The sequence below is a fragment of the Penaeus vannamei genome, chromosome 24, assembly GCF_042767895.1.
Source record: "Penaeus vannamei isolate JL-2024 chromosome 24, ASM4276789v1, whole genome shotgun sequence".
Lineage (NCBI taxonomy): Eukaryota > Metazoa > Arthropoda > Malacostraca > Decapoda > Penaeidae > Penaeus > Penaeus vannamei.
The window spans coordinates 28,766,385-28,783,884 of NC_091572.1; the positions used below are offsets into that span (position 1 = coordinate 28,766,385).

Consider the following 17,500-nt stretch of genomic DNA (forward strand, 5'->3'; position numbering starts at 1 on the left):
ACTTTATATGAGGCCAGACAGGGAGCACAAGATTTTTCTATCTCTACGTATTCTAAATCTGTCCTTAGCTCCGCTCCCCTCCATCTTCTCAAGATGTTTCAACATCTCCCCCAGTATCTCTTCCCTCTGTCCCAAATCCTACCTCTATTCTCCCTCCCCCCCCAGTCAAATTCCTTTTCCAGTCTAAATCCAGATACTCCAATGTTTACCACTTCCCTGATGCCTACACCATCTCCACTTTATCTGTTGCACCAGGCTACCCTAACATTCCACTCCATCTTCTACCATATCCTCTCCTTCACCCTCCTCTTCCTATAATCCTCAGACATCACCTCTTCTCATTACAAGAGAACCTTTGTTTCTCAGACCGCCCCAGGTAACTCTCCTCCAGAAACTCTTGAAGACATCCAAAACTTCCTAAGCATGACCCAACACAAGGCTCTGCTCCCTCATTCCCCCTCCAATCCCTTTATTTCTATTTCCTTGATATTTAAAGTATTTGTCAATATCCATAATCTTCCTCCTTAAGTTCCCCCTACCTCCTTCCTTCCACTCTCTTCCAACACACCCCATCCTCTCTTTTTCATGTGCACCATTCCCTTTTCATTCCCCATTAACCTTACCATTCCCTATCTCCTTATCTCATTTCCTCGATTCTTCTCCTACTTTTCAAACAACCTTCTCTACCTGTATTACCCATTGATTGTTTTATAATGGCTTTTTTGTCAGTTATCCTTAAACAATATTCCTTATCCTTCCTCAGCCACAGATACTCTCCATTTAATCAAGTCGCCCTATGCCCTTAACACTTTCCTCTTTTACTGACCTCTGCTTTACTTCATTTCCTCCCCCTTTACCCTATTCACTACCATGCTATCCTACAATGCTCTATAACCAGTAATATCTAATACATTTTATCCTAAGGGTTAACTCATTTTTACCCTTTTTGCAACAATCCTTTACCATAGTGGTATATGTCCTTTGATGTCTAGCACTTTTATTCTGCTCTAACCCTGAACCAGTAACTATCGACTAGAAAAGGATCAGCTACATTCCATTTGTGCAAAAGAATGTATTTCCTCAAATGATTACCCAGTGTCCCAAGGGTCTGAAAACACTGCATATACAATGCCCCCAATGCACTTTATTTCACAAGTTCTAAGCAATTTTATTTACTGGACCCACCTTTTGATGAACTTGGGTTTTTTGTTCCTGCAGACCTACAGTTAGAACTAAAACTGCTATATATAGCTTAGAGAGAGAGAGAGAGAGAGAGAATATGCATACAGAGATTGACCTCCATCATCACCTGATATATAAAAATGGCAGTGTCTTCTGACAATGTTATGAAGTTGTGTCACTGTGGGGAGAACTACTTCCTGAGAAAATAATGGTTGTGACAATTGGTAGGCCTGCATCTTACCTTTATCTGTAAAACACCAGTGGATTAAACTTTAAGGGTCGAATTCATAAACGAAGATTAGGAGTTGTAAGTTCTGATCAATCAAATTTTTAGGCCCTTTTTGGGTGTCTGATGGGCCTAATGCAGTTGGCAGTCTGGCAAGGGTCACTTTGTACTTGGTGGAATGTTACCTTTCATTTAAAAGTAGTTTCATTCAGTACCTTTAATTTTTTATCTACATCAAGATTGAATGGGGTCAACTTTAGGGCGTGTCTGGCGGGCATAATGCAGCAGGTAATTTGTCTGGCATTGTCCATTCTGTACTCTCAGATGTATTGAAGTATATAAACTTTATTTCAGGTGTGTGTGTAGGTGTCTAGCAGGCATAATGCAGCAGATAATCTGTCTGGTATTGACCATTTTGTAGTCTCTGATATGGGTCGAAGTATATTAACTTTGTTTCAAGTGGTACCAATAATATTTGATCCAGCCTAAATTTTTAGGCCTTTTTTAGGCATCTGGCAGGCCTGATACAGCTGGCTGTGTGTCTGGAAAGGGTCACTTTGTACTTGGTGGAATGTTACCTTTCATGTTTTATCTACAGCTAGAACACTACATGAGCTCAACTTTTGGACATATCTGGCGGGCATAATGCAGCAGGTAATTTATAAGAGTATCTAACACCTCTTGTTTATAGTGTAGTTGAATTACAGGTGGCGTCAGTGATACACTGATTGGCTTCCGTCTTTATTGAAGAGAACACACGATATGAAATCTACAGCGTGGTACTCTCCCGGCCAGGAAGGGCCGAGAGCGGCAACTCAGGTCACAGGGAGGTCGCTGAAGGTGTGAGTGAGAAGGCCCCACACCCTGCTAGGACGGGTGACCGTCAGAGAGTGAGAATGAGTCCAGTTGGGTTGCTTTTAGGTCGGGTCTGCTTCTGCCCTGGTTTGACCTAGCGCACCGTACGCCGTGGTGTATATTTAGAACAAACATCCGGTACCAACAGCAGGTGTGGGTGAAGCGTGCAAGCCCCACATGGCGACCCTGCAGACCACTAGATATGAATGCACGTGGTCTGCGAGATTGCATATATTGCACCCTTTATACCGCTCCGCCACCCCATAGCCTCGTCCTCGTGGCGTTATCTGAATCACTTCAAGGGTGACCTATCATCGTACCCCATCTGCTGGTCGTCTCGTCGCGTTCCTGTTCTCGGTCGTCCTCGTGCATCTTCTTGTTGTCAGCCTCTTCATCTTGGTCCTTGGTGCATCCATCCGTCATCGACGTCCACACGTCCTCGAAGGTTTTGTCTAGGTCCTCCTTGACTTCGGTCCGTCCAGTCGTCCTCGTAGTTCTCATCCAGGTGGTACTCGGCGGCATCGTCGTCCACACGTCCTCGCAGATTCGTCCAGGTCCTTCTCGGCTGCTGTTCGTACCGACGTACTCGTAGCCTGCGCATCTGGGTCTACGGCGTCCTGGGCAGGGGCGTCCTTTCGACTGAGGGCAGCTTACTCCTATGCTGGGGAGCTCCTGGAGTTTAACCGATCTACATGCGTTTAGGCAGGCGGCTTTTCATAGCATCATGGGGTCTGCTCTGACGAGTTCCTGATTCTTCACTGGATCTACGGGAGTATTGACAGGCGGCGCCCGTCCACTTGATCTGCGCGGCTTAATACCTGCAATTTTGCGTCCTCGTCCTTTGGCCTGCAGCGATCTTCTGGCGATGTTCGTCTCACGGCAATGCAAGGCGATCATGCTGCAGTTAGATCTCCTTGATGCCACGTCGGATATACACGTCCATTATATCATGAACGAGTTCAAGCACGTTAGGGCCAAGATAGTAAGAGAAAAAGAAAAACAACAGAGGGAGGGATGTTATTTAAGTGCTATTAGCCGTTATTTTTATGCTCATTTGCAGTTTTTAATATGGTTATTTCATATATTTTCCTTTTTTTCACTTTTGTCTTTTTTAAGAAAGATAATAAATGAGGGAGAGGAGAGTAGCAGTTCTCACGAACTTGATTGATCTACTAACCATCTCAGATAGATATGAGAATAGATAAGGGAAATGGCAATGGCATCCGCAAGGATAACTTGAACTGATTGTCATTTCATAGAGGAGAAAAAATATGTATTGTGCATCATTTCCACTAATCACGATCAGCAACACCACAAGGCAAAAGAATAGCCTAAGACTATGACACAACAAATCCTATAGATGCAGATATGATTTAACAGTGTCTGTAGAACTGCGTGGAAGAGTGTGTGAAATGATTGCATGCATGTTTACTCATTACAGCAACATTGCGGGTAAATTGAAGATTTGACTTTACAGTGTCTGTTTGCGTGAATGAGTGTGTGTGTATGTAATTATGAGTGTGAAAAAAAAGCGAGCTCACACGAAGATGGATCACAAACACGAATTTAACGTTCATTTTAGCAAATGTTATGATCATTACTATGTCAATACAACAATTATTTCAATTACCCCAAGAATTCAACATTAAATGAAATGCGACTTAACGTACGCAAATGAATGGTGACATGAAATTTCTTTGCAAGCTTTCGCAATGCAAGCATCTCAGTTCAGTAATGTTTTTTTTACATTATCCCCGATTATTTAATCGTAATTATGGGTACGCTACAAAGTCTGACTAACTGAGGAAATAATATCTCGCTTATGCAGGATAGCCATTTTCGACAGTGGGATTCCTTTACCCAAATTATCTGAATGAAATGAAGTGACTATATAAGACTCCAATTTTATCGTTAGTCTTACTCTACAATCTGTGAATGGCGCACGCAGATATCAACTACGAATCACACGATTGTCGGAATTTTTCGGACATACCAACGGTAGAGAGGCGAGACGGATGTGATTACTAAGCGAATCATTCACGCTTACCCTAGTCCTACTTTTATAATCAGACGTTAATACGGGTCACACGGACTCAATATGCCGAACGAACGAGTTATGCTTCAGTTTCATTATACTTACTTTCAAACATCGGGTGCATAAATCTATTATTCATTACGAAACCCCATGCATTATCGCACGATGATAGGGGAAGATTGTTACGCTTTATTCATTAAAATGAATTTAGAAATATTCGCGATCAAGCTTTTATTCTTTGCGCCAAAAGAATTGTCACCGAATAGCGTTGATGCATCACTACAAGTTTCCTCCCAGCCTGGACTGTCAGTGAAAGTGAGGTCGAGGGGGGGGGGTTACTACAGAAAAACAAATTATATGTCCTTCATGAGTGCGAAATAACGAAATCATTCTGAGAATGAAATGAACCAGAGTCCAACAATGAGTGAAATTCAACAACCAATTAACGAAATTCGTATAAGAAGAGAAGGAATACACAGAATTCGTAAATGATTGCGAATTACAAAAAGAAATTTCTCAGCTTGAGAGAAAATCACGAATTTGAGTTGAATTTTGTTGTCGTTGAAACAATATAAATAAATCTCTAAATGTGAGAAAATTAATTATTTGAGAACGATATTTCCTGTGTTTGTGACCTGGACCTGACACATCCTGAGTAAGTGTTCTCAGGTCCCGTGATTGACAGACTGTGAGTGTTGCCATTATGCTGTTAAATTTTCACTTTTAGCACTTTCCACCAGCAAAAACAACGTAGGAACGGTTTGCTTAACACATTTATGGGAGAAGAAGAAAGGAAACAGAAAAGGTGTGACCAATACATGTACTCACGTGGTTTTGGATCCTCGTTCTTCATATCGCGATGTTTATACAGGCGAGCGGTCCTATGTTCTCCGGAGTTCTTAGTTCGTGCTTCAAGCCGAAAGGTAAAAACAATCACCCTGCCACCAGCTATAAGAATGTCTAACACCTCTTGTTTATAGTGTAGTGGCGTCAGTGATACACTGATTGGCTTCAGTCTTTATTGAAGAGAACACACGATATGAAAACTACGGCGTTGAACTCTCCCGGCCGGGAGGGGTCGAGAGCGGCAGCTCAGGTCACAGGGAGGTCGCTGAAGGTGTGAGTAAGAAGGCCCCACGCCCTGCTAGGGCGGATGACCGTCAGAGAGTGAGAATGAGTTCAGTTGGGTCGCTTTTAGGTTGGGTCTGCTTTTAGCCTGGTCTGACCTAGCCCGGCAGACATTGTGGTGTATATTTAAAACAAACATCCAGTACCAACAACAAGCGCGGGTGAAGCGAGGGGCAGCGAGAATGGCATGGGCACACCCACATGGCGACCCTGCGGACCACTAGATATGAATGCACGTGGTCTGTCAGACTGCATGTATTGCACCCTTTATATAATTTGTCTGGCATTGTCCATTCTATACTCTCTCAAATGTATTGAAGTATATAAACTTTGTTTCAGGTGGTATCAATAATGTTTGATCCAGCCCAAATTTTAGGCCCGTTTTGGGATTGTCTGGCATGAATCATTTTTTACCCAGTGTGATATGTAAATTACCCAGAAATACTTTTTTTTTGCGGTACCTCTCTATGTTTGATCGAGCAGATTATTTTGCCCCTTTTGGGGGTCCCCAGGGGCCAAACGCAGCAGGGGTTCCTGGCAGACGTCCAGTTCTTCATATGCCCTATCATTCTCTGCATGATCCTGTACTCAGCAATTGGTACCACGTTCGTTTGACCAGACCTCCCTTGGCTGCCGCTCTAATATTAAATAATCATATTAAAGAATTAGGTTAAAAACAATTCCTCCCCAGCGGGAAATCGAACCCCGGTCTCCAGCGTGACAGGCATTGGTTTCTAAAAATAACACATTTTCGAAACCCAAATGTAATAGTTTTCTTAATTGTCATAAATCTGACAGAAATATGTATTATACACAAAACAGGCTTGTACAGTTAAAACTATTGTTTTCGACAATCAAATATGTACATTAAGATGGGACCTATTGTTGAGCAATATCATGAACACCAGATAATAACAAATTGGCACCACGTGTTATACTTTATAATGGGACATCTAAATACATCCTTTTACCACATAATGCTCAATGCCAATGCCACAATACTAAAGAAATTCGAATCCATGTGAAATTTAGAATTCTATTACAATTGGGTTTCGAAAACTTCAGAAACCGATACTAATTCCTCGGTAGTATAGTGGTTAGTATCCCCGCCTGTCACGCGGGAGACCGGGGTTCGATTCCCCGCCGGGGAGCAATTCATTTTCCTCTCAATGTTTTAATGACTTTTATAATAATAACTACATAGGTTGTATGCACACACCAACACCTACATTCCATGAACACATATATATGAACTGGTTATACAAAGTTTGTAAGAGGTAATCTAGTTTATTTTATTAGTACATTTTATTAAATCATATATATTTGCATATTGTAATCTTTAATGCAAAATATTTAATCCAGAGAGTTGGGTCCTGGATATCACTGAGGAATTAAATTACAAAACTTATTTTAAAATCAGTGCATACTCGGTTATGGGTATATAAAATAATCAAATTATAAGAATAAGGTTAAAAACAGTTCCTCCCCGGCGGGGAATCGAACCCCGGTCTCCCGCGTGACAGGCGGGGATACTAACCACTATACTACCGAGGAATTGGTTTCTAAAGGTAAAGATTTTCGAAACCGAAATGTAATTCTTTTTCTGAATAGTCATAAATCACACACAAATACATATGTATACACATAATGGGCTTGTACAGTCAAAGCTTTTATTTTCGACAAAGAAATACATACACGAAGCTGGAACCTACTTAATAGTGAGATCTATTGTTAGGTAATATTTCGAACACAAGATAATAACATATCAGCACTGTGTTATACATTATAATGAGATATTTACATACATCCTTTTACTACATAATGCTCAATACCAATGCTACAATGCTGAGACAACTCTACCCTCTTACCCTAAAAATAAAAATTCGAAACCATTTATAATAGAAACCAATTCCTCGGTAGTATAGTGGTTAGTATCCCCGCCTGTCACGCGGGAGACCGGGGTTCGATTCCCCGCCGGGGAGGAATCCATTTTCCTCTTAGTGTTTTCAACAAGTTACAAGGTTACAATGACGTTACAAATTATGTATGATAAAGCTTATATCCATGTGCATACATAAGCAAGCAACCCAAATGCAATAGTTTTCTGAAAGAAGTCATAGATTATACACAGATACATAATAAGCTTTTATTTTCTATAACTAAATATGTACATGAATATGGGCCTATTAAGCAACATTTTGAACAACCGATAACATATCAGTACTGTGCGTTATACATTATAATGGGACATTTTTATACATCCTTTTACTACATAATACCCATTGCCAATGCCACAATGCTGTAGAAATCTCTACCCTCTTACCTTATAAATGATGAGGAATTAATTTTCCTTTCAATGTTTTTAATGAGATATATGATAAGAATTACTAAGAGTTTGAAAGGAAACCATGATTTATAGGTGGAAATAAAGTTATAAATTACCCATGAAAATTATAAACATATGTATACATAATCAAGCATATATATATTTTATAAGCATTTATTTTAAGTTACCTACACATGTACATGTAATTTGTAAATACATATGATGGTGATACAAGGTTTTGAATGAAAATCTGTCATATGATTTAATTGCTGTATCATAGCTGGTGATCCCACAGTTCCTTAGAGACTGTTTGGCTAGCATATTGAATTCCAAAAGTAATGCATTACATTTCGGTCATAAAAAAAAAAAAAATTTTAGCAACCAATTTATCAATTGTATAGTGGTTAGTATCCCCGTGATGTAAAATTAGATTTTAAAAAATAAGCTTATACATAGGATGTATGCACACACCAACACCTACTCTCCATGAATACATGTATATACAATGGTCATATAAATTTTGTAAAAGGTAATTTAGTTAGTTTGTTTTACTTATTCTATTATTTTATATCATTTTTATTTTTGTACTTATTGTAATTTTTTAAACCAACATCTTTAATCCAGTGAGTTCGATTCTGGATATCACTTAGTCAATTTACAAAAGTAAGGTTAAAATCAGTGCATTCTTGGCGGGGAATCACACCCTGGTCTCCCACATGACAAGCTCCTTCGGTTATAGGTATATTAAATCAAAATAATAGGGTTAAAAACAATTCCTCCCCGGCGGGGAATCGAACCCCGGTCTCCCGCGTGACAGGCGGGGATACTAACCACTATACTACCGAGGAATGGGTTTCTAAATTTCACATGGTTTCGTATTTTCCTTGTTATGAAATACATCAAATACACCGGTCCATAATTCAAAGACTGCTTATCACTTATAAGGTAAAAGGGTAGAGTTTTCTACAGCATTGTGGTACTGGTATTGAGCAGTATTTAGTATAAGGATGTATGTAAATGCCCCATTACAATGTATAACCCACACAGTGCTGATATGTTATTTGGTGTTCTAAATATTGCTTAACAGCAGATCTCATTCAGCAGGTTTCATCGTCATGTACATATTCCCTTATCGAAAATAGTTTTGACTGTACAGGCCCACTATGTGTATCATCATCATCTGGGGGCTAACGCCGAGGGGGGCGCATAGCCGCATCCACCCTTCGCTTCCACCTTTTGGCGTCCCTCATGGCAAGCCGCCAGGCAGGGACTCTGATGGGCAGCATCATCCTGGGGGAAGCGAGCCAGGTGGCCGTATAGCCTGAGTTGGCGATCCCAGATTGTGCAGGTCCTGCGCCAGTCTCACAGTGCAACCGTTGGTTGGACACGTGGTACCGTCAACTGTACCCCATGATCTGGCGCAAGGACCTATTATAGAAGGCTTCAAGACATGATTCTAAGGCTCAGGATAATGTCCAGGTTTCACTATCGTATAGCAAAACTGGCATTATCAGGGCCTTGAAGACACGTAGCTTGGTCCTTCTGCACAGGTACCGGCATCTCCAAATACTCTTGTCGAGAGAGTTCATGACCCCTGCTGCCAGGCCAATCTGTCTGCTGACTTCTTGGTCTGACAGCCCAGAGTTATGAACTACACTACCAAGCTATGTAAAGCTCTCTGTGACTTCAATGTCATCGCCGCAAGCACGTACCGACTGAACAGGTTCTCCTAGCAAGTCCCTAAAGTCCTAGATCTTGGTATTGGTCCAGGAGACCTCTAACCCCAAGGGCTTCGCTTCATTACTAAATGTATCAAGAGCCACCACTAAGGATTCCAAGGACTCAGATAGAATAGCAACATCATCAGCAAAGTCAAGGTCGGTAACCTTGATATTGCCCAGAGTTGCTCTACAATGACTTTGAACAGTAACTCTGCCTAGTATCCAGTCCATGCAGGTGTTGAAAAGTGTTGGTGCAAGAACATAGCCTTGCCTCACTCCTGAACTAACAGGAAAGAAGCTTGACAGGCCACCACCACACTTTACAGCACTTTCAGTACCAGTATACAAACTTGCAATTAGTCCAATAATCCTTGTTGGAATTCCTCTTAGTCTCAGGATCTCCCAGAGTGATTCCCGATGCACCGTATCGAACGCCTTCCTGAGGTCGATGTAGGCTGCAAACAGCCCACGTCCGAACTCACGACGGCGCTCTACAATGACTCGAAACGCAAGGATACGGTCAATTGTAGACTTACCAGGAGTGAATCCAGATTGCTCCGGCCTCTGGTGCCTCAGTAGATGGTCTCTAATACATCTCAAAAGGAGGTGGGCAAGAACCTTGCCTGGTATACTGAGCAATGCCTCGGTGATTGCTACAGTCCCATCGGTCCCCCTTCCCCTTCCAGAGAGGGATGACCACACCCCTCAACAGGTTAGGGGGAATGGTACCGGACCGCCAGATGGCAGCCAGGACAGCATGCAACCCACACACCATTGGTTCCCCACCAGCTTTTAACAGTTCAGCTGGGATGCCGCAAATACCCACTGCTCTGCCACTCCTCAGCTTGGATATCGCCCCCCTAACTTCAGTCAGGGAGGGTGGATCCTCACCGATGGGTGGGTCCGGCAACGGAATAACGGCACTACCCGCATCCAGGTTAACTGTTGGTGGGTCAACCTGGTACAACTCCTCAAAATACTCAGCCCAACGTTCCCGCACCGTAATAGGATCTGAGACGATCTGGCCACTTACTAAGCGAACCGCTGTCACCTGAGAAGAGGGCTTGGAGTTCAGCTTTCTCAGGGCTTGGTATATTGGTATACAGGAAGGTCATTTACTAAGAAATGGCCTTCTACCTCCTCTGCAAGACTCCTAATAGACTGTTCCTTGTCCCTTCTTAACAGTGACCGAGTTCTGCGCACCTGAGAACGGTGCAAATCCCGATCCCGTGACAGATGAGCCGCACGACAAGCATCTGTAGCATCCAGTCTCCTGCAAGATAAAATTCTGTCTTGCTCTTGGGCATTTACCAATCGTTATTTGAGCTGCATCAAGCGTTTCGCGTTTGAAGGTGTCCCACAGACGTACAGGGTCTGTCAGATTTTCGAGCACTGCGAAATGACCTGAGACTGCTTCAGCAAATCCCCGGGCACACTCCCACTCCCTCAGCCTGTCCAAGTGAAACACCCTGGGGTGATCACTGGACCACTGGGGAGTTTTGAAGTCGACCAGAAGGGTAGCCACAACCAATCTATGGTCAGTACCACAGAACTCGGCACTCCTATACACCCTGTGGTTCTGGAGGATCCTCCAACGAGTGCTAACGAGTATGTGGTCGATCTCCTTGGCTGCATTACCTGCATCGCTGTACCAAGTCCAGCGATGTGGGTCTGGGCGTTGGTACCAGGAGCCAGAAATCCTCCGTTTCTGGGACCTAGCAAAGTCCCGGAAAAGGAAGCTATTCTCACTACCGGTACCAGTTCCTGAGCCATGGGGACCGACAGACATCTCATAGCCAGCTCGATCACAGCCAGATACCGCATTGAAGTCGCCCAGAACAATAAGAATATCTCACCGGGGACACCTGTCTGACACATATGCTAGTTTGGCATAAAACATCTCTTTCACGTCAAGTTTACAAACATCGGTAGGAGCGTACACAGCAATAAGAGACATAAAGCTAAATGCTAGCTTCAGTCTCATTACCATTATATGCTCATCGACTGAAGTAACCTCTACGACCGAGGACTGGAGTCTGCTAGAAGTGGCCATGGCTACTCCCTGGAGATGGTGACCATGGCTACGGCCCGACCAGTAGTAGGTATAGCCACCTACACTAATCGTGCCCCTGCCAGGTCTTCTCACCTCTGAGAGAGCAGCCACCTCCACTCTCAGCTTCCCCAGTTCCCTCGACAGCAGAAGTAACCGATCATCCTGACGCAAAGAGCAGACGTTCCAAGCCCCCACCCCGACTTCCCGCCTGTGTTTTAGCCTCGGGCAGTCACTCCGGGTGGACGCCACCTCTGCCACCCCCGCCGACGCTGCTTCATATAAAGGGGGGCGGCAGGCTACAGGACCCAACATCCACCTGCGGGGCCCCCGAAGGCTTTCCCCCGCGAGCTTCACTCCAGGCTGGTGACTGCCAGAATGCAGGCGGGACGAGTAGGTCCCGTTCCCATCCTGTGTCCCAGCAGTCGCCCTCCCAACGGGGCCTGCAGCCCGCTTCACTTGCTGGGTGGGAGGAGCATTCCCCCTCCTCCCAGTATTTCCATATATAGTGCTCACTGCCGATGAGGTTTATCTGGGGGGAGGAGGACTGGCAAGGCCCACCTCCCCGAGCCTCCCATTAACCCCAGGGGGCCTGGGCAGGAGTTGGTACAGGGCCAGGGCGTGTCCACATGCCGGTGGGCCATGACCCTGTACCTCTAGGGCCTCCTGCTGCTCCGAGATCCCCCACAGTTTAGCCTGAGACCGCAAGGTACCCAGTTTCTATGGGAGGCCACAAGGAGGCACTGCAGAAGTCTCGATGATGGAGAGGCTGTAAACTGGCAGGGGAGGCTCATGCATAGCTGCTCCCTTTTTCGCATTAGGCTAGCCAGCGGTGGCAGCTGTAAGCGAGAAGGCATGCAAAGCACTTAACACTAACTAGGCTACCACACCATCGCTTCACATCACCCTGTGCGTGAAGCACCCACCCATTATGTGTATACATACTTATTTATGTATAATTTATGACATTCAGAAAAAGAATTACATTTCGGTTTCGAAAATCTTTTACCTTTAGAAACCAAATCTTCGGTAGTATAGTGGTAAGTAACCCCGCCTGTCACGCGGGAGACCGGGGTTCGATTCCCCGCCGGGGGGGAAGTCATTTTTCTCTCAGTGTTTCCTACGAGTTATATATTAATAACTCCAAGAGCTTGAAAAGAAACCGTGATTTATAGAATGAAATAAGGTTACAAATTACCTATGTTTAAAATTATAAAGATATGCATACATAACCAAGTATATACATAGTATGTATGCAATTATTTAAACTTACCTACATATGTACATGTAATCTGTAAATACATATGATGGTGATACAAGGGTTTGGATGAAAATCTGTCCGATGATTTAACTGTATCATAGCTGATGATCCCACAGCTCTTTAATGACTGCTTTAGCTTGCATAATGAAATCCAAAAGTAACGATTATTGTTGTACTTGCACATGTTTGCATGTGTAAGAGAACATACTTTATGTGAGCATCTAGAAATGGAAAATGTATTACATTTCGGTCTCGGAAAAAAAAAAAAAAAATGAAACCAATTCATCAGTGGTATAGTGGAAAGTATCCCTGTGATATATTATGACAAACTCCTTCGGTTATGGGTATATTAAATAATCAAATTATAAGAAAAGGGTTAAAAACAATTCCTCCCCGGCGGGGAATCGAACCCCGGTCTCCCGCGTGACAGGCGGGGATACTAACCACTATACTACCGAGGAACTGGTTTCTAAAAGTAAAAGAATTTCGAAACCCAAATATAATTCTTTTTTCTGAGTAAAGTCCTAAAGCATCCATAAATACGTATGTATACACATAGTGGGCCTGTGCAGTCAAAAATATTTTCTATAAGGGAATATGTACATGATGATGGGACCTGCTTTGTGAAATCTGCTGTTAAGCAGTAATTTTGAACACTAGATAACATAGCACTGTATGTATTATACACTATAATGGGACATTTATATACATCCTTTTACTACATACTGTTCAATACCAATGCCACAATGCTGTAGAAAACTCTACCCTCTTACCTTATAACTGATAAGCAATCTTTGAAGTATGAACCGGTGTATTTGATGTATTTCATAACAATGAAAATTCGAAACCATGTGAAATTTAGAAACCAATTCCTCGGTAGTATAGTGGTTAGTATCCCCGCCTGTCACGCGGGAGACCGGGGTTCGATTCCCCGCCGGGGAGTAATTCATTTTCCTATCAGTGTTTCCTTAAAGTTATATAATAACTCTGAGAGCTTAAAAGGAAACCGTGTTTTATAGATGAAAATTATACACATATGCATACATAAACAAACGTACATTATATAAGCACTCATCCACACTTTTCTACTGATACATGTAATTTGTAAATATAAATGATGCTGATACAAGGTTTTGGAAGAAAAACTGTTTCAATTACTGTTTTAGAGTTGACAACGCCCCAGTTCTGCTGACTATTTTGGTATACATATCAAATTTCATAAGTAACAGTTATTTTGGTACAAGATCATGTCTGTATGTATACAAGAATGTATATTTCCTGTGAACACCTAGAAATCGGAAATCTATTATATTTCGGTCAAAAAAAAAAAAAAAAAAAAATATCGTATGGAAATTAGATACTTTGGGGTCAACACACTAAATGCAGCAAGATGATGATCATTATGATATTAGTGTTGAATAAAAACAAGCACATCATTTATAATTATACAAATTAACAAGTTAATAAATGATATTGAAGTATGAGATCAATGCACACGAACTACATGCGGAGCCGATAACTTACCCTACCATAACCTAGTAGGAGCACCCTCCACACACGGTCATCGCGGCGGCTATGGCGAAGTACTGAACGCGGTGGTTATTTCGGTTAAGAATTCGAAAATGGTGGTTCCAGGGGACGGAAAACTCGACCTTGAGGCCATCGTTGTAATATCGAGAGAGGCGCAAAACCCGCCGACGAAGGCGCTCTTCTGTTCATGGTATACCCCGTTCACCGTGATTATACTACAATCGTCTCTGTATACAATGATGACTATGTCATGGTTAGTATGCTGATTCAGTGGGAACGTTACGAGGTAACTGTAATACGTCCGCCGCTCCGAGATCGACGATAATTTTGTAACGCTCTAGCCTGCCGGGAATATGGGGTGGTTTTATTTCCTCGGCGGGGGTTGGGAGGCGGCAGCCCCCCCAGGGGGGGTCGCAGGGGGCACAGCTCCCTGCAATGGGAAGTCATGTGAATAACCATGGTTATTTTCACAGTTTATTATATCATTAGTGTTATTTAACCCCGCATTTTCCCTGGAACCTTCCATGCCCTCCCTTGCTATCAGGGCCAAGTTTGTCGCTAACGGGGGGTTTCCGCGCAGTAAAAACTATATATTTGCAATGTGGACAGTAAGAGGAATCCAACGATACCAAAATCGTCGATATCGGAGAGGTGAAGGTAATATAGAAAATTATCTCAATTTCTAAATCAATCCTGCTCGATGTTAGAACACACAAGCTGAATTCATAAATCATGGCAATTGCAAACACTAAAAACTAATGACCACGCATTACTGAACACAAGTGACAATGATATAAGCGGTTATGTACCAGACCCTATTGTTCCTTTAACTCCTCAGTATGTAAATTGAATTGGACAATATCATCTTCACTCCCACTGTAGGCCTATCTAAATTGTGAAAACAAAACCTATAAAATGACATGAAAATATGACAAAAGAAAAAGAAAAGAAAAGAAAGAGAGAAAGAAAAAATGTATACATATTCTTCAAAATATGCATTCATTACTTTTTGTATATTTACATTATGCTACTTGCAAACACCGGAGACCCATAGAACCTTCACTTCGTCCTTTACGCAGTTGAACGAAAGTTGGACACAAACCTAAAGGATTACTAATCACAAGAGAAAGATATAGTTGATGGTCATAACGAACAAGGGAATTAACTTTTAATAAACCGAGGGCCGGGCAGTCCATCATGACGACCCAGGGCGATTTCACCAGCCATTTTCTCTCTCACAACTCTCGTCTCGTTGCTTCACTCGGCGAAGTCTGCTCAAGACAAAGAGAAAATGGTCGGCATTATCAAGTTACGCTCATATAGTCATAGATATCACATTTTGCGGGGGGGGATTTCTGCTAATTATGAGGAGCACTAGCAATTTACACGTTTTCCAGGCAAGACAAAGAAAGACTGGAGTCTGCTAGGCCGTTACCTATGCGAGCTCTCGGATACATTCGAGTCTGCGCATAAAATCAAAAATTCTTCTTCTCTATGTTTGATAGATAGCATAATTGTTTGTTTTAACCATTGACATTAATCTTCCTCGGCATACGTATCTTTTACACAATAGCATACCTTTTTTCTGGTATACTGAAATAACTTGGGTAAGAAAGTAAACAATGGTGAATGCGAGCATTACACATATATACGTATGCACACGTCGACATTGTTTTAGAGAAATAACTGTCTGATGCTCGAAAATTATGATGATTGCTTTAGCTAATGTTACAGTCTGATAAGCTATCATATATATATACATATTGTGTTTGTAATATATGAGATTTTTGCATTTGACTCCTGTCCAGCTGCATCTCTTGTTGGTGAAGCAAAGAAACATGTTGCAGGGATTTTTTCAGAGGCTTCCCCGATGATATAACAAAAGCAGTAATTACTACACAAGTCGAGGAAGTCAAAGCAAAGGCAAGCACCTTTGACGGCTAGCACTTTACTCGTGACTTATCATATAGCCTCTACAACCTTTACCCCCCAAAGTAAGGAAAGTCACAAAAGCAATGAGGAAGGGTCTCATTGATTCAAGGATAATACCAGGAAGTTTACGAGATAAAGAGAAAGTTCAAGAAAGGATATAGGAAGCCATGGGAACAGATGCAATACATAAACAATAGAATTTCTTACTTTTAAAATGTAGAAAGGTCAACAAGGAAAAGGACAGGAACTATTCCATACTAACCTGATTCTCTTTCAAGATTCGACCCTTACAAATCTAAAGGCGCTGCTCCTCTGGGGAAAAGTAGAAATCTGCAAGGGAAAACTAACGGGCATATAGCTTAGATCTAGATATTAAGACAAACGTGGCAAATATTCACACGGCAACTGAGGCATAATACTTTATTGTGACAGCCTTTAATTTGCGCGAAAACGGCCTACATCGGTACAGGGATGACGTCACGCTCATATGTGCCATGCAAAGTGCTGCCTCCATAATGTGCATTGATACATTTCTTACGTTAGGTGTGACAAAAGACTGTAGGGTCCCAGGGCTCACTGCTACAACATAAATACAATATTCTAACAAAGTATTGGAAACAAAGCAAAACATAACACATCCTTCTTTTGCAAATAGATTCCAAGTGGAGGAGAGAGAAACACAGAGATCACTAGGTCAAAAAACGTTACACGACCTTCTTTGTAAATTACTATCGATCATAGATAAGAAAGAGTTATACATCTTTCTTTACCAACCACTATCAAGAGTGGAGATTTCAGTATCTTTGGGAGGTCAGAGTCATACCTTTGATAACCAAAATATCGATTAACGGTAAGTGAGACTTATAGTATGAGGACAAAAATATCATAAATCCTTCCATTGTGGGTTTATTGGGAAGATAGATAGATATATGGGTAGATAGAGACTATGATATATATATATATATATATATATATATATATATATATATATATATATATATATATATCTGTATATATATTGATAAATAAATATAGATAGACAGATAGATATAGAGATTGATTGAGATTATGCATCCCTTTCCAAATCAAAGTGAATACTGGAGAGACAGAACGAGATGCATATATTTTTTTTCAATTGGTATCGATTCACTTGAATAGAGAAATAGATAAATTTAAAAAATAAAGGTTTGAGGGGAAGGAAAAGAGCAGCAAAACAATAACTTTACTGGAGAAGTAATCTCCATTATATTACCC

The 17,500-nt window shown here is 41.9% G+C and overlaps 6 non-coding genes across 6 annotated transcripts; 3 read left to right on the plus strand and 3 right to left on the minus strand.

Moving 5' to 3' along the window:
* Positions 1-6,505: 6,505 nt before the first annotated feature.
* On the plus strand, positions 6,506-6,577 carry TRNAD-GUC (transfer RNA aspartic acid (anticodon GUC)). The gene has a single exon. It is a non-coding gene; the product is annotated as a tRNA-Asp (tRNA).
* A 331-nt stretch (positions 6,578-6,908) lies between these two features.
* On the minus strand, positions 6,909-6,980 carry TRNAD-GUC (transfer RNA aspartic acid (anticodon GUC)). Its single transcript has one exon. It is a non-coding gene; the product is annotated as a tRNA-Asp (tRNA).
* A 356-nt stretch (positions 6,981-7,336) lies between these two features.
* On the plus strand, positions 7,337-7,408 carry TRNAD-GUC (transfer RNA aspartic acid (anticodon GUC)). Its single transcript has one exon. It is a non-coding gene; the product is annotated as a tRNA-Asp (tRNA).
* Positions 7,409-8,528: 1,120 nt separating this feature from the next.
* TRNAD-GUC (transfer RNA aspartic acid (anticodon GUC)) lies at positions 8,529-8,600 on the minus strand. Its single transcript has one exon. It is a non-coding gene; the product is annotated as a tRNA-Asp (tRNA).
* A 4,573-nt stretch (positions 8,601-13,173) lies between these two features.
* On the minus strand, positions 13,174-13,245 carry TRNAD-GUC (transfer RNA aspartic acid (anticodon GUC)). Its single transcript has one exon. It is a non-coding gene; the product is annotated as a tRNA-Asp (tRNA).
* Positions 13,246-13,654: 409 nt separating this feature from the next.
* TRNAD-GUC (transfer RNA aspartic acid (anticodon GUC)) lies at positions 13,655-13,726 on the plus strand. The gene has a single exon. It is a non-coding gene; the product is annotated as a tRNA-Asp (tRNA).
* The last annotated feature ends 3,774 nt before the right edge of the window (positions 13,727-17,500 follow it).